Below are 17,013 nucleotides of genomic sequence, written 5' to 3'. Positions count from 1 at the left end.
GAGTGAGCATTAGCCTTATGTGCTGGTAAACAAAGAGAGAGCTGTTGTGGCAGAGAGCTGAGTTGACAGGAAAGAGGCTCAACAACAATTAGCTTGACTTATTATCTGTCACCTGAATAATGTGGGGATTAAAATTGTTGCTTTTTAAATTGAGTTTCTGAATTAAGTCGTTCAAATGTAATGATCACCTTAAAAATGTGTTTAATGATGTTCTAAGCCAGCAGAATATGCACTGCAAGAAAGGTGTGTCTAAAAACAAGATAAAAACACTAAATCTGAGGGAAGTTATCTTGCTGCATGGACAGATAATTTCACTTGACAAGATTTCTTAAATTAAGATTGTTAAATCTAGAAATAAGCATGTTATCATAAGTTGTTATGACAAGATAATGGTGATAAAAATAAAAAAAAGACATGGCCGGCCTCCGTATTTAAGAGAACAAAACAACACACACACATTTCTACACTTTTGTTTTATTTTACTTTTAATATTATTATAATTTTGTGTCATTTTTATGTCATTATATTTTTTTCTATTTCATAGTTACTTGTTTTAATTTAACTTGTGAATTTTAATAGGCCCTGTATAACCCCTTTTGGGTTTCTTGCTGTTACCTTGCACCTTCCTTTTGTTGTTATCTCTTTATCCTTGTCTTTTGTCTTATTGTGCAAAATAAAAAAACTTCAAACTTCAATTAAAGCTGCAAGCTGCGATGAACTGGCGCGAGAAGAGTGCACTGGCAATTATTTGTTTCTTACCAAGATAAAAAAAAACTTTAGATTTAAAAGTGTTAGATAATTTATCTTGTTTTAAGAGTTAATTCCTTACTTTAAGCGTTCAACATGCTTATTTCTAGATTTAACAATCTTAATTTAAGAAATCTTGTCAAGTGAAATTATCTGACCATGCAGCAAGACAATTTCCCTCAGTTTAGTTTTTTTTATCTTGTTTTTAGAAACCTCTTTTTTGCAGTGTGCCCTGACCATTTCTAAAGTGTATATATATACGTGCAACAGATTCCATTGTTTATATTTCCCCATATTCAAAGCTGTACTAATCCATTCACCCTTGTTTTTTTGCGGCTCTCAGCTCTAGCTGAAACTGTGCAGAAGTGTTGTGATTGCAATCTTTGCAAACTGTGGATCCAACAGCTACATCTCAGCACGGAGGCGCTTTTGCAGTGGCAGCAGGATAAAATCTCTGCTCTGAGGATAATGAGATGGATCACATGCATGGCAGCACTTGCTAAGTTACATGGTTTTAACTATCTATCAACGGGCTCATTTTCAAGCCACTTCACCCTCCTATAGCCCGGCTAGGCTGTCTCCACTTTGACTGGCTGCCTTGTTAAAATGTGGATGTATCTGCTCTCATCCAGAAGCAACCAGACTTCCCCACATGAAAAATAAATTATTATTCTGAGGGGGCTATCAGCCATCCCTAAATCACTCATGGTTTTATAATCACAGTACCTTCCTGGTGGCAATGAGCCACATTTATTTCACTCATCAGTCCTAAAAATAGACAAGGTTTAGCATATAACTGTTTCTTCCAAAGCTGTGGCAGGCAGGTTACTATCACTAATGTCCATGTGTGCCAGCCAGAGTTGATTCGCTTTCAATCCAATCAGTTCAAATTGTAAATAGAAACTGCCTCATTTGCTAATGGTCGAGTATTCACTCTGATATCTCCTGGTTCGGTATGACAACCTTTTCGTGCCAAAAGCTTTTCACTGTTTTGAATTTCGAAGAATATCCACTTTGCAGAATTGATTGCTGAATAGAGAACGAATTGAATCCAGCTTTTGTGCCAGCATTCAAAGCCACGGTTTAGCACATGTGCTTCACAAATTTGCAGAAAATGTTCCAGGCCTGCCCTTTCTGATAAAATGCCTAATATAATTGACATCCTTCCTGGTCTTATACAACAAGGATTTAGCATGCTAGAAAAAAGCTCCAGCGGCACTACAAAACTTCTTGTAGAAAATAAAAACTCTCTCTTACCTTGTCTTCAGGACACTGCAGGAATATTTAAGGACATTTTTAAATGAGCTACGCCCACAAGCCACACCTCTACTCTGGTATCTAGAGAGCAAAGAGTCGATTTGTTCGGCAGTAAGGTCGAAAAGTGATGAGGAAATAACTTACACAGTGTTGTCAACATATAGGCGACATCAGCAATTTTACAAAGCAATAACGGGAAGAAGAAAAAATCTCCTTCTGTCAGATTCTGAGGAGGACATCCGAAGGTGACACAGCTGCTCCGCCACTCTGCTGCTACCAGATTCTCAATCCTCCAGTTGGGATGCTCGATGACTCAGCATTTAGTTAACCAAATTGCTTGTTTATAATTATATTGTCTATCATCCGCTGTGTCACCTACGACATGATCATTAAACCCAACCCCTTGTCGAGTGAGCGTTTCCACTACACAGCACCCCCGATGTGCTGTTTGTAAACAACAAACATCAGTTATTGCAATAACAGGGCTTGTTTACTGTTATATTTATCACCGATTGCCATTTCTTAGCTTTTGACTGGAAGTAATACAAACCAACAAACCAACAAAAAATGGGTGATGACAGAAAAAGAAATGGATTTATATGAAATGTTGTTTTCGGTGGACTATGTAAATGAATGCAAAGTAAATGTACAAAAACCTAGATTGGACATTTTGAAATGCTGACTGCATCATGCTCAGGCTATTCCAGAATACTGCCGGAGGCGGGTGATTTCATTTCTTTATTTCAAAGGAATACATCATTAAAAGTGTTTGCGGAGGGACACATGCTTTCTGTTGGTGCCTATTAACTTCTATTTATATTTCATGATTTATTTACCAGCAGGTTATTAGCATAAATTTGTGACAGAAAAGGCCACTCTTGGTTTTCAGTTGAAGCACAAACACTTAAACAAGCAGGTGGTTCGAAAACAATTAAAAATAAACGTTCCAAGGTGGTCACCAAGAGGCTTAAAAGTATCGTAGGAATCATGTAACAGATGGCTGTCTCAGTGTAAACCTGCAGTACTTTATTAGTGATACATATTTAGTTAAAAAGATTAAAATTACTAATGATGATTTCATTATATTTCGGTAACACTTTACAATAACCATCATTTATAAATGGTAAACAGATTTATCAATTTGTATTTTTTATATTTTTTTTAAATATCATTTTGTGTAATTTTTATTAATGTTTAATCATCATTTATAAACCGTATATAAGCCATTTAGAATGGTGAATATATCATTTATTAATGTTTAATTAGCTACATTTATAACTGACAAATCAATGGTATATTAATGTAAGTTTATAGTTACTTTACCATTAACAAACAATTAAATTATAATTAATAGTTCATTGATAGTTTTAGTTGCACTCATTTTAACATTTTAAACACCATATTAAGTATGTTAATGATTTTGAAATGATTCAGAAATTGGTTGAAAACATTTAAAGATTAAATTTGTATAGCACTTTGTAAATGGTTAATAATTGGTCTATAAACCATCTATAAACATCACTTAGTTGGTTATTGTAAAGTGTTACCTTTATTTGTTATGGTTTAATGATAAACATTTAAAAAAAATATATATTTTTTTTTTTTAGCTGTGGTGGGCGTAAACTAATCCATTTAATGTTAAATACTGGTGGAAGTTGCAGTTTTTTTTCTGTGTCTGACCTGTATTCTTTTAATTTTTCAAGCTTTAATTAAACATTTCAAAAAGAAAGGAACACAGTCATGCTTTGTTGCAAACACTCTTAGCTGACTGACATCAACAAGTGGCACATTATAATGGAAAGTGAGACAGAGTGCCACTTCACCTGTATTTTGTGTTCAAAGTTTCTTTATATGATTAAGGTGCATCATCAAAACAAAGTAAAATCTTTAATTTGTCTTGTTTTACAACAGTAAGACAACGGGAGTAGGAAAAGGTTTCTCAGTCAGAGGAGAAAATAAGGGAATGATTTGACTTTTTAGAGGAGGCTGTCTGCTGATTCATACACATAAGAAGGAAGATAGACAATGTTTGCACTCCATAAATACGCTTAAATGCTTTTAACAGCATGGCAGCAGACAGAAAGTAATTTCACTGCTTGTGTTCTTGCAAATTCCATTCTAATATTCTGTGCTGCCATCAATATTAACAATTATAAAAGCCATCAGATGTGCATCCAAATTCAATCATTGGCTCTTATGTTAAGCTCTCAGGAAATGTACTGTGGGCAGGAGACAGATAATCATCCCACTCAAATGTCAAAATAAAATATGTGGTTGAAAAGTTTTAGCAAGAGCAAAATGTTTCTTTTCCTTCATGTGTGTACAATGAGAAGTACATTAGTCAATCATGCGGGAGAGGTTAAAAACCCTATATGGGCTTATAAAAAGCACCTCCCCAAGAAATAAAATAAAACAAAAATGCAAAAATAAATCAACAACGACAGAAGGCAACAACAAATAACAACAAAAAATAAAGCAATACAAGTGCCATTTTATAGCACACACAAAAAAGTCAGAAATAAAAACATGGGTGTGTGTAAAGGTAAAATAATTGTATTTGAGTGTATGAGTGTATGAGTGTATGAGCATGTATAAGAGATAATGATCCAATGACAACTTTGTGTTCTGTTGGCCTCTGAAAAGTATGTTCATCTATATGCACTCAATACTTGTTGAGGACTACTGGAAATGGACTTTTCCATCATATTCTAATGTATTGAGATGGATCTGTAGAGACAGACAACCATTCATCTTCTCATTCACTCCTATCACAAATTAAACCTACCTAGAAACCCAAACTGACAAGGGGAGAACATGCAAACTACATAGAGAAGGTGAAATCATAGACTGTATATAAATAATGGATGTAGTGACCGTGACGTCACCCGTTGGTTTGTGGCCCGTTGGAAGATTGAAGTTCATCGTTAGACTCGTCACCATCTTGTTTCTGATACGGGGAGCAGACCATATCTGGACTGTGGAGGAGGAGAGGGATCTGATCACTGACTACAGCCTCTCTACATCTCAACCTGACTGAGAGAAGCTGCTGCTAATTCATGTTAGCATTAACTGGAGCATTAACTGGGATGTTAGTTTTGGCGGGCAAAAAACAAAATGTTCGTTACTTACCTCAGAAAACTGAACAACAACTCCTTGGAGTGTCTGTTAGTCCAACCAAACGCTGAACAAGACATTTAATGAACAAAACATTCAAAAATAAACTGTCATTAAGTCAAAATACAGTGAAAGGGTCAAAGTTATGAGACCAAACCGCTATACGTCCTTTTTTATATCTATATAACGTTATATATAACTTTATTGACATGTTGCCTTCTGCTTCTCTCCTGATGACGGCTCGCCTTGTTAGTGACCTGTCAATCAAAGGTAGCCACGCCCCAAATCATACGATTATTTATCTTCTATTTTCTTCTAAATGGGGCCATTATTGGAACTATTAACATCAAATTGTCTTGAAGAAGATTTTTTTAATAGTGAGTGAGACTATGTTTTCTCATATATTATATTATATTGGTAATAAATCAAGTGAGAAGTTTTCTCAATTTGCACTGAAATGAATGGACTGATTTTTTTTTGCAGCCAAACTTAGCGCCCCCTGCTGGAATTTTAGGTAGAATGCAGCTTAAGGCACTTCCTGGTTTGCCTCCCTGCTCAGACCCGGACGTTGCCGCCTGGCTGAAACCCATGATCCTCTTGCTGTGAGGCAACCGCTGTGTAGCCTTATTCATCATCATAAAAAAAAAAAAAAAAAATCAGATAGCAAGACTATGATTGCAATCCTATAATTTTATTGGGTTATTTGAAACAATTTAGCAGGTTGAGAAACTGTAAAACCCAATGAGCAACTGAGGAAGTAAAAATGCTCAGAAAAAAAAGCACAATCTAGTGTGGCAGATTCATAGATTATGAATCTCCATGTATAACTCACAATAAAGGTCAAGTTCCAGCAATGTACAGAAATAGAGGCGCAGCAGAGTCTGTGGAGTTAAACTGCTGAACAAGATGGAGAGAGTAGACTCAAGAGCTGCTAGGGAACAGATATATCTGGAGATCTTTAATTTCAGTGTTGGGCTTCAAAGGCCTGCAGAGAGAAAATGAGAGAGTTGGTGAGTGACCAGTGGGCTATCAGCAAATGGGTGGGCAGTGACACAGGCCTCATCACAGGGACCATTCTGGAGGTGAACACAAGACAAAATGACTCTGTCTGTCTGAATAAATTCTAGCTGTGGGCGATGGCTGGCTCCATCACATATTTCATTATGGCCGAAACATCTGCACTGCAAAAAAGCGGTGTCTAAAAATAAAAAATCTGAGGGAAATGATCTTGCTGCATGGACAGATAATTTCACTTGACAAGATTTCTTACATTAAGATTGTTAAATCTGGAAATAAGCATGTTGTATGCTTAAAATAAGAAATTAACTCTTAAAACAAGATAAATTAAAGCTGCAAGCAGCGATGAACTGGCCCGAGCAGAGTGACCTGACAATTATTTGTTTCTTACCAAGATAAAAACGAAACTTTATTTTTTAGCTAAATTTTAAAACAATGCAATAATTAAACGGCCTAAAACTGAAAATGCATGCCTTTGAAGCACCAAAAATGAAAGTTTGAGAATTTTTTTATCTTGGTAAGAAACAAATTTTTATGATTATTATGTATTTATTTATTTTATAATTTTCTCTTATATGTTTATCTTCATTCATTTATTTGTTTTTGTTTTTTCTATTTGTTTTGTTTTTGTATTTTTTGACTATAACTTTGGTGTTTTCATTTATTTTGTACTTGTCTAATCTATGGATGTATTGGATAAACTGATGTGTGCTCTGACAGCTGATATAATTATGCATCCAAGGAAAATCCAATAAAAATAATTTTGAAAGAAAGAAACAAATAATTTGCAGTGCAAATAATTGATCTTGTTTTAAGAGTTAATTTCTTATTTTAAGTGTTAAACATGCTTATTTCTAGATTTAATAATCTTATTTTAAGACATCTTGTCAAGTGAAATTCTGTCCATGCAGCAAGATCATTTCCCTCAGATTTAGTGTTTATATCCTGTTTTTAGACACCTATTTTTTGCAGTGAGGAAAGTAAGTCACGAAGTTTAAATAATTATCATTTCCTGTCTGTGGTAAAACCCAAGAGAGATGTAACACATTAAGGTGTCGCATGTTTTGCATTGTAAAAGATCCGGAAAAAACACAATCTGTTTGACAGAGATGGAAAGCTGTTTGCATCTGGAGTACTCCAGTGCATCTTGTTTATTTTCATATTATCACAGCGGGGGCATGGAATCAGCTCCAGATCAATCCTCTTTAATGCTTATGTGAGAGATACATCTGGTTTTCAATTAGATATTTAGCGAGCTTGACAACAGGGGGTTACCTCAAAGTAGCTGCAGTGTCACCGGGCCTGCAATAATGATGTGGCTAATGTGCCTATCGAACGACACACGGATCGAGAGCTCAGCCTGCCGCAGTATCTTAAGATAGCTCTGCGCTGTCTGTTTCTCCTGATAAGGCGCAATCTGATTCAAAGGGAGCAGGCGTGTTGCAGGAATATAAGTCGTCTAACAGAAAATAAAACCAGCCGGAGATTAATAAGTCCACATCCTCAATCAGCAAAACGTGATCCTGTCATGTCGTTCTCATGTTCCTGTTTGAAACCCCAACAGTCCACCAGACTATCTCTGATGCCTTTTTGCCTGCATGAGTTTGAATAATACCCTGTGAGCATGCCATGGGGTTATCAGCATTCACCTCCCGGTAACAACCTGTCTTATAAAGTTGTTGTGAAAAACTGTTTTTTTTCAGCCGAGGTAGCAACATTTGAAAATACAGAGATAGCTGAAATAAATAAAGAAAAGGGGATCTGCCGGAGCTGATAAGACTTCAGGATGGTGAAATTGATTACAGCCCGATTTCCTCAGCATGTGAATGTTGCTGATCTAACCAAAATCTACTGAACAATACAGTAGAAAGGAATGGATTTTGACTTATAACATCCTGTATCTGTGATAATCAAATAGCTTAGTTCAAGGGCCACTTTTTTGAGGACATGAAGGGAGATGAGGGCCAGTTGACAAAACTCACTTATCACGACCCGCCCTTCAAAATGCACTCTAAATATTTATCTTTCATAGTTAAAAGTTGTGACTCCTGTTCTATGATCAAAGCAGGAGCCCGCTGCAGGTTTGAGAGCTGCTGATGTTTCTTTCTCTGACTGATCCATCACTGTGTTCCTCTCCTTGCATGTGTCTGACATGTATGGAGGGAAGAAGTGAGGCATGATCCCCTGCTGCTCCCTGTGTGTCCCCCCAGGCTTCCAACCTCCTAGTAGGAGTGTACAAGCTGGTGATGATCGGGACGCTTGTGCTCTTCAGCCCCGAGGCTGACAAGATCTGGCAGCCGATCCAAACACAGCGCTCGCAGCTCCTGCAGGTTAAGGACAGAGTGGCCTGAGAAATACATCACAGCATCCCACCCTTGAAATACCTGCCATCAAAGTGAAACAACTCGCGATATTTTTTCAGAAGACAGCATAAATGCAGAGAAAGTCAGCCTCATACGTGTAAACATACCATCCATATGCAGTTAAGTGTAATGCTACAGGCTGCTTGCTTTGTTTACTCGGGGTTGAGCTCATGATTCATGTAAAAGTCCTGTTGATTTGAAAAGCAATAGGAGGCTTGTGCAGCTTGTCCTCTTTTACCCCAAATATCAACAACGTTTAAAGTCAGCACAACCAAAAGAGTCACAATAGCCACATTTATATTGTTAGAATAATCTGTTATTCTGTCTCTGTTGTCTGTCTGTAGACGTGGGTCACTATCTGATTGATGTAGATCACTATCTATGCGTGTGCATTGATAGATTAATCATGCAAGCTGCTTTGCTACAATGCTAATGTGCTAATATTGTTGTTAAACTATTGGTAAACTAAATACATTTACTCTAAATACATTTACTCCATCTGCTTAAACTTCCTCTGCCCTATTTAGAGTAGGATTCTATCATCACAAAAAGATGTATTTTATGTGTGTATGTTTGTTGCAAAATCTGGGTAACCAGTAATATCTCTGCAGGTAATAACAAGGCAGGAGTTTGTGTTTGAAAGTCATGGACCTGATGTGCCAAACAGAAGAGATATCTGACATCTCTGCTTAGCGACATGTGTCCACGTATTGAATAAACTGACAAATCAGCGGATTGAAAGGAGGCGACTTCTTTGAAGAATCAACCTACATTTTTTATTAAACCTCTGTTAGGTTATAAAAAAGGGTTTAGGGAAAGTAGACTTGGACCAGACTTCATGAACTGACCAGCCTAATGTCATGTCAGGGAAGTGTAGATTGAACCCAGAGACTCTGTAACTGCATATTTCTTGACGTATTGTAACAAAATGAAGTAAAACTGAGATCTCGGACGTCTCCTTCAAACAATTGGTGCAGAGAAATAGGTGAGGATTTTGTGTTGGAGTCAGATAATTTAATTTTTAGAGGTTTCCTCAATGTATTTCTCAACAATTGCCAAGTTGAAATAAACTAGAACCCCTTTAACTTCCTTTGAGATATTGTACAGTAACTTCAGCCCCCTCCTCCCCCTCTGTGGGCCAGACAGCTCCAGCCGAAGCCCCGCCCGTCTCACTGACTTGACAGCAGGACTCCTCCCAGCCAGCCCAGAGATAACAGGCGTGTTGATTATCTTGATAAACAGAGTATGTAATGTAAATGCAGATTTCAATGTAAACAGATGCAGATGGGGGACTTAGATCTAAAAAGCCCTCAAAGAGGGTGAAATAAATACACTGTAAAAAAGGTGTGTCTAAAAACAAGATAAAAACACTAAATCTGAGGGAAACTGTCTTGCTGCATGGACAGATTATTAAATCTAGAAATAAGCATATTGAACGATTAAAATAAGAAATTAACTCTTAAAACAAGATAAATTAAAGCTGCAAGCAGTGATTAACTGGCCTGAGCAGAGTGACCTGCAAATTTGTTTCTTCCCAAGATAAAAAAAACTTTAGATTTAGTAGTGTTACATATTTATGTTGTTTTAAGAGTTCATTTCTTATTCTAAGTGTACAACATGCTTATTTCTAGATTTAAGAATCTTAATTTAAGGAATCTTATAAAGTGAAATTATCTGTCCATGCAGCAAGATAATTTCCCTCAGATTTAGTTTTTATCTTGTTTTTAGACACATCTTTTTTTGCAGTATTAGGATTGTATAGGATAAAGTTGAAACTGTCTGAGTTAAAGAAATACGCTTCAGCATTTCTGTTTTTTAATTGTGATAAAAAATTGTGTGAAATTTGTGCTGGTAGTGGTGAGTCAAAACAAAGACAGTTGCAGGCATCCTGCTAGCACTGCAGCAAGCATTGATTAAATCATTTGCAAAACATCACGCTGTGTTTCCAACTGGTTAGAAAGAATGACTGGAACTGGGATAATAAAAGAAAACTGGGTGTGTTTTTTCACTGTAAACACACACAAATACAGTTTGTGTCCTGATGGAAGTCAGGTGCAGGTATAATAGCAGCATTGTATTAAAAAATGTTATGTATTAGAATAGATTCGATGTGATTTACAGAATGAAAAATGATTTTTAAAATGTTAATTTCACTTTTGGAGGCACTGTCAGTTCATTGCAGATGACTCTCAGCCTTTGAAACGGGCTGAACTAATGGCCTTGAAATCAATGTGCTGTCTGAACATTACTCTTTGCAGCCTGTACACCGAGCGATAGTAGTTATGTAACCGAGAGATGCAGCATGAAAATGACCACAAAAAAGCCCCTTTAGCAAAACAACTTGTAAAATATATATTTATATATATATATATATATATATATATATATATATATATATATATATATTATTTTTGTTGTCATGGAAACATTGCCAAATCGCCAGTCCCACTAGACCGCCAGACGCTGATGGTCTGAGGCTCTTTTTGATGATAAGCCGACCTGACAATATTGTTACTGTCCCCATGGAAGGAGGAAGAAGCCATCACACTGGCTCGATCAAACATTATTTCACCCAGGAACACTGTCCTCTTTACAAGTCCCACTCACATTTGCATAATGACCTTTCCGACTGCAGAGAGCACTCTAAAAGACACTTCTGCAATATCCTGTGACTTTTTGGAGAACGACAGTTCACAAAATCTCACAAATATTAATTGTTTTACTTATTTAATCTTCATAAGAAGCACTCTTGTGGCGAGTTTGCATGTTCTCCCCGTGTCAGCGTGGGTTCTCTCCGGGTCCTCCGGCTGTCCAAAAGCATGCACTTAGGCTTAATTGGTGACTCTAAATTGCCCATAGGTGTCAATGAGAGCGTGAATAGTTGTCTGTCTCTATGTGTCAGCCCTGTGATAGTCTGGGGACCTGTCCAGGGTGTACCCGTCTCTCATCCTTGCATGAGTTTTGACAAGCTGCTCAGGTTAATACATGGATGGATGTTTACGAGAAACTATGCAGCATTTGTTTTTGGTATTAATGTAAGAGCAACATTTTTAAAAATCCAAATAATGCAATAATTAAACGGTCTAAAACTGAAAATGCATGCCTTTGAAGCACCAAAAATGAAAATTTGAGATGCATGTAAACACGTCTTATTATTTCCTTTATAAATAAAGGATCAAGTGAATAGAAATCTCACAGACATATACAGCTTGTCCAAGAAGTATATTAGGAATACATGAAGCTCGTCTATGTTTTCATTTGATAAATGAAAGTTAAAAATGCATCAGTATTGATCCCCCCCTCACAATTTATCTCTGAGGCGAAATGTTTCTGAGGTAATAAATGGACATACTTTACAGGATGTGCAGCCCAGTATACAGTCCAATATGAACCAGTGGTTTAATTAATGTGACAAAAGCACATTTAGGAATATATTTAAGAAGCTCACTACAAAAAAGGTGTGTCTAAAAACAAGATAAAAACAACAAATCTGAGGGAAATTATCTTGCTGCATGGACAGATAATTTAACTTGACAAGATTTCTTAAATTAAGATGATTAAATCTAGAAATAAGCAACATGCTTATTTCTTACCTTTTTTGCAGTGCTTGGACCAGTGAATGTTTGATCAATGCTTATCATCTGATCATAAATGTTCATTGTCAATTAATTATACATTGATTAGTGTTTCTGCAGAAAATGTTTAATTGATCCTGTATTTAAATCTGTGACTGGAGATATGAGCAAACCAAATATAGATGCTTTTTGATTCTGTTTGCAAAAACTGCTGTGCAGTTCACTGCAGGGCTGCTTTGATGCAAACGCTCACTGTGTGCTGTGTGTGTGTGTGTGTGTGTGTTTTCTTGTACTTCCTACATAGTGAGACGTAACACGTTTTTACCCAACAGAATGAGGACATTTTGGCAGGTCCTCACTTCGTTAAAGGCTTGTTTGAGATTTCAGACTTTGTTTTAGGGTTAAGGTTACAATTAGGTTTATGTTAGGGTTGGGCATTTAGTTGTGATGGTGAATTTTAGGTTAAGGCATGGGTCTCAAACTCACGGCCTGCGGGCCAATTGCGGCCCTCGTGACGATCTTTTGTGGCCCTCACCTTGATATGAAAGTTTAATGTGAGTTTTATATGAATGGCACTTTACCGTGTTGTGTGTGGAAGGTCCCTTTAATTACTTTTTTTTGGTAATTTTGTGTCTTTTTTTGGTAATTTTGTGGCTTTTTTTTTGGTAATTCTGTCTTTTTTTGGCCATTTTGTGTCTTTTTTAAAGTAATTTAGTTTTTTTTCTGTCATTTTGTGTCTTTTTTGTGTCATTTTGTGTCTTTTTTTAGTAATTTTGTGTCTTTTTGGTCATTTTGATACTGCGTCCAGCGGCCCCCAGGTAATTTGGGTTTGAGACCCCTGGGTTAAGGGTTAGGGTAAGGAGCTAGGGAATTCACTATTCCAATGAGGGCCCTCACAAAGATAGAAATACAAGGATTTGTGTGTGTGTGTGTGTGTGTGTGTGTGTGTGTCTGTGTGATGCTGTTTGAATGAGAGGGAACCTGAGGAATGGAGCAAGGTGATGAGCTGCTGTCTGAGGTAAAGCCAGCTTTGGGATGCGTAGGCTACACTATCTGTTTGGCCGCCAGAGCACAGGGCTGTGCTTGTGCTGTGATAACACGGGACCCACGCATAAAACAGGCTTAGTCTCCTAGAAAAGTTCTTTAATCAGCCTGATGCGCTTACTGAGCAAAGACTGTGGGAATTGAAGTGGAGAAACTCAGGTCAGATAATGAGACTTACATCTGTAACAGAGAGAATGTGATTTCCTTGAACCCAGCAGAGGAAGAAGAAAAGCTCATTATCCTTATCACTTGTCAGAGAGGCAAGATATCGATATTATGCATATTTTGTGAAGCTCTTTTCGGAAATTAGCTAAATCCTTCTGTTTTTTTCCCCTCCTGTTTGCATTTTATGTGTCCATTTTCATATTTCACGCTTTCAAATGCATGAGGGCCACTGTTTCAATTTGTCTTCTGACTTTATCAGTGTACTTTATTTTTGCACCCTTTTCATTCATTTCCGAGAAAGCTGACAGTTAATTGAACAGATGGATGATAATCACGTCTGTCGCAAACGCTCCCTGGGGACCGTACTCTCCCTCTGGTGGGGAACAGCCCAGTTTGTTTTTTCCTTTTTTATGTCCTCCAAAGCAACAGACAAAATAAAATGTGATGGGTGTGGGGAGGAGATGGGAAAACAGTTTATAGAGCCACGAAGCCACAGACATTGCAACATTCAGTAATTATGGTTGACATTGATTAGCACTTAGACTAATCATTGCAACAGTCGAGTGCAATTTCCACATTTTTTACTGAAACCTTTTCTTATCTAAGAAAGATTCTTTCTCATGCATTCAGCTCAAACAGGGCTGTATTTTGTGTATTTTATTCATGTAATCAAAGAAGAAAGCTGTCACAGGCAAAAATTTTATTTATGCTTGAGAGGCTACAGATTCCCGAATGAGAAATTGTTTTTTGCACACAGAGGTCACAGTGTTGTTTCAGCGACAGAGCAGCACGCCTGGAGCTGTTGCAGTGTTTTGCTCAAGGGCACTTCAGTTGCTAGCATGCTTGCTGTCATCTGAGCCTATTTTAGGGACTCCCAACTTACCATCACACCAAACTGCAGAGAGGCAATGTCACGGTCACTGGAGTCACACCGTCAACGCCTCCTGTAAACAAAATGCAAATAAATCTAACCTGGATGCAATCAGGAAATGAGACTCATACTGAAACGATAACAGAGGGTCAATCAGCAAAATAATAACACTTCAACTGCCATCGTTAAGCCTCCTTCTTGTTCCGTATTGATTTCAACAGCCGATCAGAGTGCACTGCAAAAAAGGTGTGCACTGCAAAAAAGCCAACTTGTACTGTATTTTTTGGCCTAAAACAGTGATTTAAGTTGGTAAAACTTGGAAATATAAATTATTGACATTTAGGGCAATACTGTAAGTTAGCACAACAAAGGAAGCCAGTTGTCTGCTCAAAAACAAGTTTGTGAGTTGTTGTTACTTATATCTTTAAGTTGGGGTTCACAACAAGGGACAATAGTTCTGCTAACTCTTATTTCTTTGTTGTGAAATGCGGGAAAGCGGTGAAATTCGGTCATTAGCGAAAGCTAGTGGCTAACTGATGCTAGCGGCTAACTGATGCTAGCGGCGCTGCTTGTTACAGCTACAAGAGTAACCATTAGCGTATCAATGCTAACTCAAAATTGTGGTCGCAGCATTAGCTGACATTTCATAGCGGTGTTACAATCGTGCCAATTCAGCACATTGCAGAAGTTAGCAGAAGTAAGGATTAAAAGTTATTACAATGTAAAATTGTAAGTTAGTACAATTTACAGTTGAGTTGACAAAAATCTGAATTCAGAGTTGAGCAAACTCAAAAACAAAACTTATATTTAGTTTAATTTATCTTGTTTTAAGAGTTAATTTCTTATTTTAAGCGTTCAACATGCTTATTTCTAGATTTAATAATCTTAATTTAAGAAATCTTGTCAAGTGAAATTATCTGTCCATGCAGCAAGATAATTTCCCTCAGATTTAGTGTTTTGATCTTGTTTTTAGACACACCTTTTTTGCATTGTACCCACGTTTTGTGGATTTAGAGTTTTATAAGATCAATTATTTTTAAACTCATTTCAAAGTGTTAATTAATGTAATGTCACAAACAGTGCATCATACTAGACAGCAAGGTGCAAAATAAACATGTCTGTCTCACCTTTCTTTGCAATTGTGTGAAATAAACCCAATTGCTACATTTTCTTTCAGGTTTTCTTCAAATGAAGAAGCTTGGTTGGATAAAATTAATTCATTCCATAGCACCAAAGTGCTGGCTGCTGCTTTGATTTTGTAGGATTCAAGCCAGACAGGTTGAGAAGTGCAGCTGTAGGCTGTGCTACATTTGACTTCTAAATGAATGCATTACATCCCACAACCTGACTCTGTGATCACAGTGTTGTTGCAGCACCCTATCACACACTGCAGTGCTCAAAAGGAAAACCCTGTGTAAGACTTGATTGGTGACGCTGACAAAATTTGCTTCGTTCCTTAAAAGTTTTTAGAAATTATAATCACTGTGCCGATAATGTTCCTGCTCTGAGACTGAACCAAATAATCTTCAGCATGCTTGTCTAAAAAAAAAAAAGAAGAAGAAAGAAAAAAAATTAAAGCCTCTATAGTGTGAAATGTCATTTTTCATCCCCTCCTGCTTTTATTAACTCATGAAAGATATTATAACGAAGCCCTCAAAGAAAGCTGGAAAACAAAGTGCTTAGTGTCTGCTTTATCCGGAGTTTTGTTTGCCAGTAAAAACACTTCTTTCTCCAATGCAGTCAACACCTAAGGCTCCACACAATGCAAATGCAGCTTAAAATCAATGATGCATGTGTAATGAATTTCCTACATTTGAAATGACTGACTGAGCAATGAGCACTATGTGCATCTGGTGTGAGCGAGGCGGTGCATTTAAGTCCATTTGTGGCACACGGGTCGTTCGTTTTATTTATGCAAAAAGGAATAATAAAAGAATTACAGACGAGGCAGAATTAAGGGGAGGTGAAATGGAATATTTTTTTTGTCGAAATAGCTGCAGTGGAATTGCCACGAGACAGCCAAAGACCGGTTAGGTCCCAACGTTGCATTCCCTATTAGCATTATATAAGAGATGTCAAGGCTGGCTTAGCTAACACTCCCCATGATGCTACGAGCTACTCATGCATGTTTTACATCCTGTTATGCTGCTGTGAGATTTGCCTATAGAACCTCTGGAGGCTCAGAAGTGACTCCTGTTGTAGAGGTCAATGCCTTTGCTCTACTTTTTAACATTTAAATGGTACAATGTATACAATAACTTGCTTGTGAGTGTGTGTACATGTGCTGAATATAAATGGAGCTTCAGCCGTTTGTCATTAAATACTTAGCAAGAGCAAAAAAAAGATACACAGCACTCAGCATGCTGGAGCTTCACCGTTATGCTTAGAAACCTTGGGGTTTTTTTTGGAAAATAAAGGAAATATAGATGAGGTTGTATTTTTTATTCTATATCCATAATAAATGTTTTTTTTTCCTGGTGTAGGCTCTGCACAGTGTGCCTGCTGCAGTTGTGTCTCCTTTCCTGACATTAAAGAAGTCTGAAAGAGCGAGATTAAGATTACAGAGCTGCAGCAAATGTATCATTTGTCATTGGGAATATAAGGCTGTCACTGTGTGTATACTGTACGGGTGTGTATGTGTGTGTGGGTGTGTGTGTATATATATAAGTGCAGCTTGGTTGGTCTTGTCTGTGCAAATGCATCTCCCTTGAACTATTCTCCCTGCAGACCGCCGCACTGAAGAGGGACGTGTCCTCATTTAACTTGTCTGGTTAAATAAGGGTTACAAAACACAACAACATTACACGTGCATCGAACTGGCGATTTGCAGAGTTTCTTTTTTTAGAGCGTTAATTATCTG

Source organism: Centropristis striata, chromosome 4 (assembly GCF_030273125.1).
Source record: "Centropristis striata isolate RG_2023a ecotype Rhode Island chromosome 4, C.striata_1.0, whole genome shotgun sequence".
In the NCBI taxonomy this organism is placed as follows: Eukaryota; Metazoa; Chordata; class Actinopteri; order Perciformes; family Serranidae; genus Centropristis; species Centropristis striata.
The sequence above is the reverse complement of the archived record's forward strand: the minus strand, read 5'-3'. Positions refer to the sequence as shown.